The following is a 12687-nucleotide window of genomic DNA, read 5'->3' as shown; positions in this document are numbered from 1 at the left end:
TTTTTCACGTCAACCCATCTCCTGTTTTCTTCAGCCTCCTTGTCGTCAACCAAAAAGGTTTAATAGACAGGAGACAGGTCAGTCTCAGTTTCCCCTCCCCATGCAGCCATCATCGTGTACTCTCAAAACAAAGGGGCCCTTTTACCAAGCTGCATAAGTGTCTACGGATGCCCACGGCTACCGTGTGGCTCTTGTGGTAATTTCATTTTTGCACGCGTCCAATATGCGTGGCCAAAAATAATTTGTATTTTCTGCTGTGCATATCAGACGTGCACCAAGTGGCATTTGGCGCATGTACGTCATTACCACCCAGTTACCACATGAGACTTAACCGCTAGGTCAATGGCTGGTGGTAAGGTCTCAGACCCCAAATTGACGTGCAGCAATTTTCATTTTGCCGCACGTCCATTTTCAGCAAAAACAATTTTTTTCAACTCTTGTTTATTAACATATTTGTATAAAGAACAGAAATGCGTTGTAAAAAATAGTACAAATGCAAGACGTCACAATAAAAACAAGTTTCTTGCTCAGCTAACACAAATTGGCCATCATCTTTCCCCAAACCTCACCCCTCCCCGCCCTAATTCTCCCTCTTCAGGAATTTAGTATTCGACTATGTGCCAAACGAGTGAGTCCCAAAAAGGGGCCCATGTCTTGCAGTACAAGTCTCCCTTTTTAGAAGATAAGTCCAGGGTGCTCCTGCGCTCCAGGGAACACATGTGAATCATCAGTAGGGTTACCATACGTCCGGATTTACCCGGACATGTTCTCTTTTTGAGGACATGTCTGGGCGTCCGGACGGGTTTTGGCCAGCCTGCCCATTTGTTCGGATTTCTGGACAAACGGGCGGGCCTCCCCTCCCCTTACTTACTATCTTCCCTGGTGGTCTAGTAACCTCTTCGGGGCAGGAAAGAGCCCCCTCCTTCCTGCCCGGAACGCTGCTCTGCATCCTGTAATGCTGCCTGTGACGGTCTCGGCGAGATTCAAAATGGCCGCCGAGAGTTGAAGTCTTCCAAGGCCGCTTCAATTCTTGGCGGCATTTTGAATCTCTCCAAGGACCGTCACAGGCAGCATTACAGGATGCAGAGCGGGCCGCTCCGGGCAGGAAAGAGGGGGCGGGGCAGGTGTCCTCTTTTTTTAGGACAAAAAAATGGTAACCCTAATCATCAGTGAGCACCACTGAGCCACCGTTGGGGCCTCCAGCCAAAGCCACAACTGTAAGATCGCTTGTTTTGCCATAAGGATTGAGCACTGTAAAAATGCCTTCAAGCCTGTTGGTGCCCTTCCTTGTAGCGTAAACCAGTTAAATAGTTGTTTCGGGGAGTGATGCCAGGTAATCCTCCATAGCATTGACACATGCAATACCAAGTCTTTTCCAAAATGCATTCACTGGAGGGCAGGTCCAGAACATGTGATCCAAATGAGCGCCCCCCACCATCACACTTGGGCAATTGTCGGAGACTTGTTAAGTAGCACAGAAGGCTCTGTGTGGAGAAATATAGTCTGAGGATGAATTTGAATTGTAACTCCCACCAGCTGGCATTCTCTGTCAGCTGATATATCATCAGAAGACTGGCACACACTTGCTCCTGAGTGAGGTGAATATTCAAGTCCCTATTCCACTGCTGGGTCACCGTCTCATAGTCATACTGTTTTGTAGAATCTCTGAGATGTGAATGGAAGTATTTCAAAGGGATATGCAATTGCGCATCAAGTCCAAGCATAGAGTTATAACATTCCCCAAGTTTCTGCTGCCTCCTGACAGTGATTGAACATAGTGTCGTAACTGTAAATAAGCAAATATATCTCGCTTTTCCAATTTAACTCTCACAAAGGTCTGAAAAAGATTTTAGCGTTCCCTGTTCTGATACAATTAATCCCCCGAGATGCCCATCGATGGAAAACCATTGAGGTGCTATCCACTGGGAAGGTGGGATTCCCTCTGATAGGTAGCAAGGGAGAGACTGTGTTACTCAGAGAAAACAATTTACACATCAGTGCCACGCCTGACGCAGAGGTCGAAAACTGGGAGAGACTGGCCCTAATTTTGCCACTCAACCTGCCAGAGCTTGGAGCCAACAAGCAAAGTGCAAGGATCCAAACCAGCAGGTCTCAGAAGGGGTATTAGAAAAATATTGAGTGGTACGGAACCAGTCCGAGAGATGGTGCATACAGCTAGCCACTGAGAAGAGGCGCAATTCCAAAATCCCAGACCTCCCTTGTCACGTGGCAGTGACACCCGCAAGACAGTCATGCAGGCCCGTTTTCCCCTCCAAAGGAATTTATTCAATTGCCTGTGCAGCCATCTCTCGTCTTTGTATTGTAAAAACAGAGGTAATGTTTGAAATGCATATATCCAGGTCGAAACAGAACCATGTTGTAAAGTGCTACCTGCCCAAATAGAGAAATAGGTAAAGACTGCCAATCCTGTAAGTCTGCCGCCACCCGATTTTTCAAAAATTCCATATTCGTGAGTAGAGAGTGGAAAGATCTGCCGGGATTCTAACACCCAAATAATTCACCACTTGTGAGGCCCACTGTAGTGGGAATGTACCCTCCCAATTTTCCTTTATCTCGGAGTGGGTCGGTAAGGCCATATACTTCTGTAAATTGAGTGTAAAACCTGAGGAAAAACCTGAAACTCATCAATAACCGATAATAATCGAGGCAAAGATCACTAAGGGCGAGTTAAAAACAAGTCATCTGCAAAAGCCAGCACCTTCACCGACTGGGCCAGAAGCAGAACTCCGGAAATATCCATATGCATAGTAATGGTTCCAGATACACAAGAATAACAAGGGAGATAGGGACATCCCTGTCTCATACCCAGTTGAACCTCTAAAGGGGGAGATTTAATTGCATTGACCAGCAATCGCGCAGTGGTCCTTTGTATAAAGTTTCAATAGCTTGAAAAAACCAGCCCCCAGGCCCACATAACCTGAAATAAATAATCCCAGTGCACCTTATCGAACGCCTTTTCCACGTCTAGGCTAGCCAGTAATAACTGTGTTTTAGAAGAGTGGCACTGGAATACAGAGAGGAGGACCTTATGACATTGATTACCGAGTGTCGACCCCACACAAACCACACCTGATGGTCCACCACCAGGGAGGGAACGTGGGCGCCAAGCAGACCGCCAACACACTAACCAAAATCTTGAGGTTCCACATTGATCAGGGAGATGGGTCTGTAAGATTCTAAGCGGTCTTATGGTTTGCCCGGTTTGGGGATCAATGTGATAACGGCCTCATTTTCATGGGCAGAAAAGGACCCCCCTTTGCACCATCGATTCATAGTATTCAATAAGTGGGCCATAAAATTGTGGGGGTAACATTTATAATATTTGGCCGAGAAGCTGTCTGGTCCCGGAGCAGAGCCTAAAGGAAGGGACTTAACAACCTGCTGTATTTCCTGGGCCCAAAGTATGAATGGAATGCCCGCATTATCCCGTCTGATCCGTGTACCCTAGTCCCATCTGATAATAAGATTAAAGGGATCAACTACGTTGAATCTGAGTGCGAGCCACATTTGCCAGCGGTTTCCCTGGTTTATTCCCAAAACGGTGGAATTGTAAACGTCTCACAGAGAGGCATTTCTTTGTTTGCTCATGAATTAGTGAATTTCATGCTGTTAAGGCCACTGACATGGCAGCTCGGTTATGCTGGTTGGGCTGCGATAAATATGATTTCTTGAGGGGTCACGTGATGCTTTAGGGCAAGGCAGACGTGGTGCCGAGTTCTCCTGGGCCCCGACTCGAATTAAACTCTCAAAACCCTGCCAATTGTAGAGAAAATTGCTGCCTAGAAGGAATAGCGACAGCACATCGCATGGAAAAATTCCTGAGCGCTTCAACAACAACAATGGCGCCAAAAAGCACTAAAAAAGAAAAAGAGAAGCCGAGGACGACTGGCGGAGTGGAAGAGAGCCCGCCACAATCTGACACCGCGGTATTCTCGGAAGAGCAACTGCGTCAAATTGCAAGTACTGTGGGAACTGTGATCGAGCCGATCCAAGTAAAATTTGATAAAGTTTTCGCTCAACTGACGACGCTGGAAGAGCTTCTAACAGATACAGTGAGGAGGACGGGAGAGAGGTAGAGCAGCGGATGGTGGCAATGGAGGAGACACTTCCCCCTGCTCTGCAGCAGGTGAGAGCGCTTGAGACCAAAACCGGGTCACTTGCTGAAAAACTCGATGAACTTGAAAATAGATCCCGTCGGGCAAACTTGAGAATAATAGGCTTACCAGAATCTGTGGGAGCCTCAGTACTGCCGTCAGTGTTGGAAAAATGGCTGTCGCAGGAGTTCGCATTGTCAGATCATGCGGGGCCCTTATGTTTGGAGAGGGCCCACGGATAGGCCGACAGCAAGATGGCCGACGCAGCCCGCGAACTGTGATTCTGAAAGTGCACAATTACATCCATAAGGAAGAGATTCTAAGAGGATACAGACAAAAACGGAACGAGACTAAGTTTGATGGGCATCAAATTCTCATTTTCAAGACTACTCTGCAGCCTTACAAGAAAAGAGGAAACTGTATTCTCCGCATTGCAAACGCTTGCATGAGCTGAATATACAGTTCATGTTGACATACCCAGCGATCCTAAAAATCAAAGAACAAGGACAATGGAAAGTTTTGGGATCACCTGAAGAAGCAAAGAAATATGTACAACAGCTGGAACAGAGAGAAAGGGCAGCTGTGGGTAATGACTGAATACATTGCTGTGTATATGAATATAATTGGCTAAAGTTGTGTCGTTAAACACTGTCAGTTGTTAAGAAGGGTTGTTAAACTGGTAAAAATAAGAACATAAGAGTCGGGGGCCGGGAGGCTAGGAAACCCCTAAGACCCACAGTAAATGGGTAGTTGTCATGAGGGCTGGAGGGGTGACGAACGGGGAATCAAAAGGGAGGGGGGGGGGGGAGGGAAGGGGAAGGAAGGGGAAAAGGGAAGGGGAGGGATAAAGGAAAAGCACAAGATGATAGTCAACTTAAATACTATTTTATTGCTTGTCTAGCTGGTATCAATCTATGCTAATAGTGCTACGGTGTGCGGTGGGGGATATACTCCCTCGGGGCAAGGCTGGGTGCCCTGGGGAGAAAGAACATAGAGATTACTTCAAGTTCAGGCAATTGGAGAGCCGGTACGTCCCTAGGAAAATACGAATAATCTCTGGAATGTTGGAGGCATCACTTCCCCCATTAAGAGAACTAAAATACTGGCGGCCTTAAAACGCCACGATGTAGGGATAGCATGCCTCCAAGAGACTAGGCTCTCCCAGGAAGAGCATGAGAAATTAAAGAGACACTGGGTGGGCGAGGTGTTCTGCTCCCCAGCAACAGGGCGAAGAGGGGGGGTGGCCATCCTAATCCATAAAGCCTTACTATGCCATGCACAAATGATGTTTAAAGATGGAGAAGGGCGAGTGGTAGGGATTAAACTGAATCTACAGGGGAAGGAACTACATGTAGTCTCTATATATGGCCCGAACGCTTCAGCACATACTTTCTACGCCCAACTGTTGGCGCGCTATCAAAACCAGGCAAAATTCCCCTTGATCTTAGCAGGAGATATGAACCAAGTGATGGATGAGGAGTTAGATAGATCAGGCACTGGCCAGATGAGACGGGAGCCCGCCACTGCAATGTTGGCGGCTTTCTGTCAGGAACTGGGTCTGGTAGATACATGGAGATTGCTACACGGGGAGGAGAGAGATTACACACACACCTCTAGAGCGCACCGCACGCAGTCCAGAATAGATTACATATTCGCATCCCAAGATCTCTTCCCAAGAGTAATCAGCGCCCAAATCGGCCCAGAAGAAATATCAGACCATTCGCTCATCTGGGTGGACCTGAAATCCATGCCATTTTTTCAGCAGAGGCCGGGATGGCGGTTCCCAGCTTATCTTACACTTCTAAGGACTTTGTGAGCTTCCTACAGAAGAAATGGGAGGAGTACATAGTACAAATCAGGCCCATAGGGAAGATCCTATATTGTTTGGTCGGCCGCCAAGGCAGTATTAAGAGGCGAGATAATTGCCTATGTTAGTAAGCGCAATCGACAGATCACACAGGGTATATTAGGCCTAGAGAGGAAATTAAGAGAGGCAAAAAGGAATTATACTAGGAATCCCGCACAGTCACAGCATGAGTTGCTGGTGTCCACCAGGACAGCATTAAACAGCTAATACACGGAAAGGACAATGAGATCCCTACTGTACAGGAAATATAAAACTACACAAGTTTGGAGACCAGGGCGGGAGGAATGATGGCTAGACTGGTGAAGGGGGCCCGGAAATCATGCTTCATTCCAGCCTATACAAAAGTCCACAGGCGGGGTAACGACTACCTTAGAAGAGATTGCACTTATATTCAGGAAACATTTTGCCACTTTATACGAAAAGGGCCCAGAGGAGGGAGGCCTTCGGGAAGAGATACAGAGATATTTGCAAGCGAAGCGATTGGGGAAGATCCCATTAGACCGGCTGGCTGCCTTTAACAATCCAGTAGAGGCAAAAGAGCTGCAAAGGGCTATAGGTGCTTTAAAGCTACACTCGGCTCCGGGGCCAGACGGCCTGTCGGGAGAGTTCTATAAAATGCTGAGCCCACAGATCATAGGGCCACTAACAGAACACCTTACGCCATAGTAGATACAGGTCAATTCCCAAGACATGCTAACTCGGCGACAATCAGCTTGATTCCAAAAAAAGGCAAAGACCCTTGCAGCCTAACTCATACAGGCCAATTTCCTTAATAAACGTAGAGGCCAAATTGTTATCTCGGATTCTGGCTGACCGCCTGGCACCCTTTGCTTATTGGAGAGGACCAAACGGGGTTTGTCCGGTGCCGACATTCAGTCTTAAATGTAAGGAAACTCATTATGGCTATGCTATCCGGGGCGGAGCTTGAAGTCCCCAGAATGATTGTGAGCCTAGATGCAGAGTGGGCATTTGATCAGGTGAATTGGTCTTTCATGTTTGAACTATTAAAGGGCGTAGGATTGGAAGGATGGACTCTGCAAGTGATAACAACTTTGTACACACTACCAAGAGCTGCAGTTAGGGTGAATGGGGTCCAAACGCCAGAATTTGACATAGGCAGAGGCACACGACAGGGTTGCCCCCTCTCTCCACTACTCTTCCTATTGACACTAGAACCCCTCTTGGTTGAGATCCGAATGCGGCGAGACATCAGAGGCATACAGGTCTTTGGGAAAGAGCACAAGGTGCTCGCATACGCTGATGATGTCCTGCTGCTACTAGGTGACCCTCAGACCTCATTGGAAAATCTTCTAGAAGTAATCAGCGCATATGGCAGGTTGTCTGGGTACACAATTAACAAAACAAATCGCTGGCGATACCCTTAGATGCTACAATCAGAGCTACATGGAGGGGTCCCCTCCCACTGCAATGGGAAGAGCACCAGTTTAGCTATTTGGGAATCACTATTCCAACTGATCTGGGGACCCTGTATGATAGGAATGTACAACCCCTCATAGATACCATGAGATGCTTACTGCAGCTTTGGAGCTCATGCCCACTCTCGCTTATGGGTCGGATAGGCCTTGTAAACATGATAATAGTCCCGAAATGGCTTTACAAATTTCAGATGTTACCGCTATATCTGAGGCGAAAGTGTAGGAGTGGACAAGCAAACACTGTGCACGGCCTGCAGCCATCACTAGGCTGGCAGGACAACCTCAAGCTCTGTGCATACTACCTATGGACTTTTGTGGACTTTTGCACTAACATGATTTTCTATTTGGACTTTGCATTCACACTTGCACCTTTGCTTTGTACCAAAACCTCAGCTTTCATATAATGAGCCTAGACTAAGACCTAAACCTGTACTTTTACTAGTAGTATGTATTTGTTAACCAGCAGCTAGATAACAACTTGTACAGTAGTAGTCAGCAATTTAGGGTTGTAGGAAGGCAGCTGGCTCTGCCAGCGCAGTCTCGTGGTCCATGCATAGAGGCTGTATTGTGTAAATGTGCTGGAACACTGAATAAGTTACTGTTTTGCTGCAGTTTATACTAGAGTTAGATTTTGCTGTAAAGGACAATCTATTGTGCTCAGCTAAAAGAAGCTGTAACTTGTAGCATGGCAGCCATTAACTTTGTTTTTTCTGTGAAATACATTTTCTCTCCTGTGCCTTTTCTGAAATATAAGGCTTGCAAGCTGACAGTTAGCTCAGAAGAAGCAGCTGTAGCCAGATAGCAGAAACCAGCTGGAACTTGTGCTGCTTATCAGTATATGGTATATGCAATGCCAAATAACTGTGAATAGACTAGAGACCAGTGTTGGAAATAGAGGGTTGTGTGCAAAGCCAAAGATAAGTTTCGTTTCCTGGGTTCTGTGTAAGATCCTCTGTCTGTAACTGCGCATGACTACTGATAAGAGTGTATAAGAACGAGTGTCAGGTGACGCTCAGGGAGCAGTATCCTGAGAGAACTCAGTGCTGTTCATTGCTAGCAATAAAGCTGTCATGCCTTTGGAACCAATTTGCCTCTTGTCTCCTGTTACATTTCTGGTGACCCAGATGGGACGACAAAAGGGAAATGGATTATATTCTTTCCCCTCCCCCACTGCACGGTTGTGCCAGGGAGGTCAGCTCCCTCGAACCGGTGGTAAGTGGCCACCACTGAATTCAGTGTCCACCCGGACGGAGGACTGACCGACACTGGCTGGCTGCCAGTGGGGCTGTGAGGTTCCGGCAAGACACCTTTTTCTTGACTCCGGAGAGAAGCGCACCGACGGCGCGGCCTGCGACCCCGGCGGACAGGCGAGTATACTCAACGTAGTGACCGGCCCAGTAAGGACCGAAGAAGAGGCATGATCACCCTCTTTTAGCCAGTGACTAATACGGACTAGGTCCCGAAACTCACTAGGCTTTTGCGAAGGAACCGAACGGGAGGGTTTCTTGTGGCGTATGAAAGAAAGTTGAGTGATCGGGTGACCGCATTCCGGTCAGGCTGGTTGTTGACCCTTTTGTGTCTGGTGGAACGAGACCCCTTACTCCTCCACCACCCCTTTCCCCCTCTGTCTGTCTCCTATCCTTTGGCACTCAGGTTAGGATGGTGAACTAAATGTAGACTCTCAGGCTTCTCTGAACTGCAGATTCCATGACCTTGTGTACACGAGCTGCATGAGCTGTAGAATGGAATGTGTTTAGATAACGTGCTTGAGAACCAGATAAACTGTTCAGCAACTGAGGAGTGCAGGTTTTTTTTGTTGTCTCAGGCTGCTATACCGTAAAAGCAGTCCGGGGTTTGGGACCCACTCATAAGACCACAGCCGGTGGTGGGAGTGGGCTCGAGGAAATAATTACTCCGGGTGCACGTTAACAGAGTGATATGACCCCTTGAACTTAACTGTTGCATCATGTTAGAAGTTATTATAAGATACTAGGAAAAATGCCCGTTTCTGAGTGCAATGAAACGGGCGCTAGCAAGGGGCCCCCTCCCTCCGTCCCTCGGAGATACTTGCGTTACTTGTTCGGGGTTCGCGTTTGCCTCGCATTTCGGCCCTCGAGTGTTATAGCTCCGCCCTCGACGTCATGACTTTTTGACGCGTTGCCTTTTACATAGAGAGATAAGATTTTGTTTCTCTGGAACAGGAGAACTATGTATTCTACAGCAGACGGTGCAAGCTTTGTATATGCAGCACCAGGATTTCGTTGCTGGGGATAATGTTGTTTATCTTTCTTGAATCTGGTTGTTAAAAAGGGTATGACAATTCATGCTTTTCTTTAAGTCTTATGGGTATAGTATTACGGAGGTTAAATACAAAGCCTCCCTTCAGGAATGTAGCCTTGATAGGTTTTTGCCTCCAGCTGTGCTGTTTTTTTGTCACGCTATGTTAACTTTCAACTTTGTGATTTACTGAAAGGTGCATGACGGCATTTTCTGAGGCTTATAAGAAAAAAAAAAAGAGAAATAAATAGGAATTATTTAGCTAAGTTTTTGGATTGTGGAGTTATTACAAATTTTATATTGTATACCAGGATTTTGTGCTATCCCAGTGCCCTTCTAGGCAACTGCCTGGGTTGCCTCACTTTGTTTCTCTTTTATGACATTAGATTTAACATTTGTATTCTTATAGCTCCATGCTGCACTTGGGTTCAAAGCATGTTGCATCTGTTGTAATTTACTGTGAGGTTATGGTATCGTGTTCATTTACTGACTATAGTCCCTAAAGAATGTAAAGAAAACCACAGAAGGTATCCCACACCCCAAAAGCTAAAACATTGGATTTTAAAACTCAGATTTGTAACTTATGTCAAAGTTACCGAGAGAGCTTGTTTCCTCCCGCTTCTGCACAGATACATTCACTTTAAACAAACCCTGCATTCGGGGAAAAAAAAAAAAAAGAGGGTCCAGTTTGTGCTTTTCTTCAGGGACATATCAGCTGCCTGTAGCCATGATTCATTTGCCTTTTATGCAAACCTTATGAGTCTCGTAGGCAGTGCAAATCACAGCTGCTTAATTGTATTGCACTAAATTTGTTTTCCTCCACTGCAGAGGAGGGATGCAAATTCCTGAGTTATTCATGAGACTTGCAGACTATTTCTTGCCTATTCTCTGTACCTACCTCAGTAGGATTTGTACAATAAATGTTTGTCTAGTGAAATATCCCACGTGTATGTTCTGTACCCCAGGTAATTGAGATTTCAGAGAGATAAGTTTTAGGTTTCATGTGGATTTCAGTGTTCAGTTGTTTGCTTATGATGTCACTCTTCTTTCTTTTATTGATGACTTGCTCCCTCTGCTGATCTTTGTGTGTATTACATGCACAAGTTGCTTTGGGAAAGAAAGAAGAAAAAAGAGACAGTCCCTGCCCAAAGGAGCTTGAGGTCTAAACCAGGGCAGACAGACAAGACTCACAATTATAGACTTTTGTTTTAATAATGTGATTTATGCAAGGAACCGTTTGTCTACTAAACTACTTAATGTGTTTAACTCATCATGCTTGTGATAAATATATATCTGTGTTACTTTACCTTGGGCAATTGTGACTCCAGAGATATTGCCCCCTCCAGGGTAAAGGAATTTAGCTGAATGTTCAGATTAAGAAGTTGTTAATGTACCTTGAATGAGAATGCTTTGTGCTGCTATAGAACATTTCTAGGCACCTGCCTACTTGCTGACATCATCCTTGTTCTAACTTTTCTCCATAAATCATATGTCATTTTAGCTGGACGCTTAAACCTGGTTGTCCAGAGAGGTGAGGTGTACCATGATAAAGATCTAAATGTAAGTTTTAAATCATAGGGAATTACATTGTGAAGAAGATGGAAGCAAGTTCCCAGTCATTGAAAGGTTACTGAGATGTTTGAAGCTTGTAAAAGATATACTGCCAATGTGCAAGTTGTGTGAATAGCGTGAATAACCACATGGCAGGAGTACATGATTATGTGCTACGAAAGTACACTTGTAAGTTAGATAGAAGGGCTGTGGATGTGGATATATGTGGAAGTGTTTGAACAGGACTATACTCTTTGGGGATAGGCCAGAATAGGAATTCGTTTTATTCTGTATTACCTATCAAAAAGAAGCATGAAATTTGAGCTAATGGCATTTTGTTAAGGGTTTGACCAGATATTGAGTGAATTATTATCATTTATGCCCTGAGGCCTACATAGAGGCCCTGTTCTGATTAATTGATTTATCGTTTGGAGTCCTCTCTCTTGTTTTTCAGGTTCATCAAATTGTCCTCTCACCTTAGTTGGCAGGCAGGACGTGACATCATTTGACTGTGATCACTGATGGCACCAGTCTGTGTTAAGGCCTGCTGTCTACCATTCCTGAAACAGACCTGGTCACCACATTCTCCTCTGTTCTCAGGGTTCTTGCCTAATACTGCAATGAACTTTCTAGAATTGTAACCTTTATATCCCAAAACTCTGTTAAGGTTGCACCAATGCTGGAAGGAGATTCTGGTTGAACTCATTTTTTAGATAAACTGCTAAACTCTAGGCCAGCAGTTAACCTGGTGGTCCATATAGGAATATTGCTATACATTGTCAATTGTAATGATTTCTTTTTGCTTACTTGGTATAGGCATCATCAGTAACGCCTCTGAAGCCACTGATTGTTTCCTGTATGATATTGTTTCACGACATATTTCTATGGTATCGCATGTATGTCTCATGTTGCAAACACAAGATCCTAAAGTTCATCCAGTCCCACACACAGTATACCCTATGCAGCTCGACATAGCAACCCGCCAGAGATCTGATGATGTGCCAGATCAAATATGGACCGGTTGTCCAGTACGTGGGTGACCTGTTGATTGTGTAGTGTTCGCCTGAAGGTTCTTGACAGCGGGCTGCAAATGCCCCTGAAATCTGTCACCTGCTTGAAGCTGTGTGGAAGCCAAGAAAAGTCGCTGTGATGCACTGTAGGGCCCACACAGGGAAGACAGATTCCATAGCCCGGGGCAACCGACATGCGGACGAGGCAGCCAAGAAAGCCTGTCAAGAACCCTACCCTCCTGAACCTACTCCTCATCCATCTCCCTGAAGAAACCCCCGCCTTTACAGAAACTCCCCCAACAGAGAGTCTTGAAATTTACCAGAAGTCAGGAACCCCCGAGTACCGACCAGTTCAGGACTTGAGGAAAGTCAATAATCAGGTTGTGGGTATCGTTGCTCTTGTACCTAATCCCTACTCCATTTTAGCCCAA

The sequence above is a fragment of the Microcaecilia unicolor genome, chromosome 10 (assembly GCF_901765095.1).
Source record: "Microcaecilia unicolor chromosome 10, aMicUni1.1, whole genome shotgun sequence".
Taxonomy (NCBI): domain Eukaryota; kingdom Metazoa; phylum Chordata; class Amphibia; order Gymnophiona; family Siphonopidae; genus Microcaecilia; species Microcaecilia unicolor.
The sequence above is the reverse complement of the archived record's forward strand: the minus strand, read 5'-3'. Positions refer to the sequence as shown.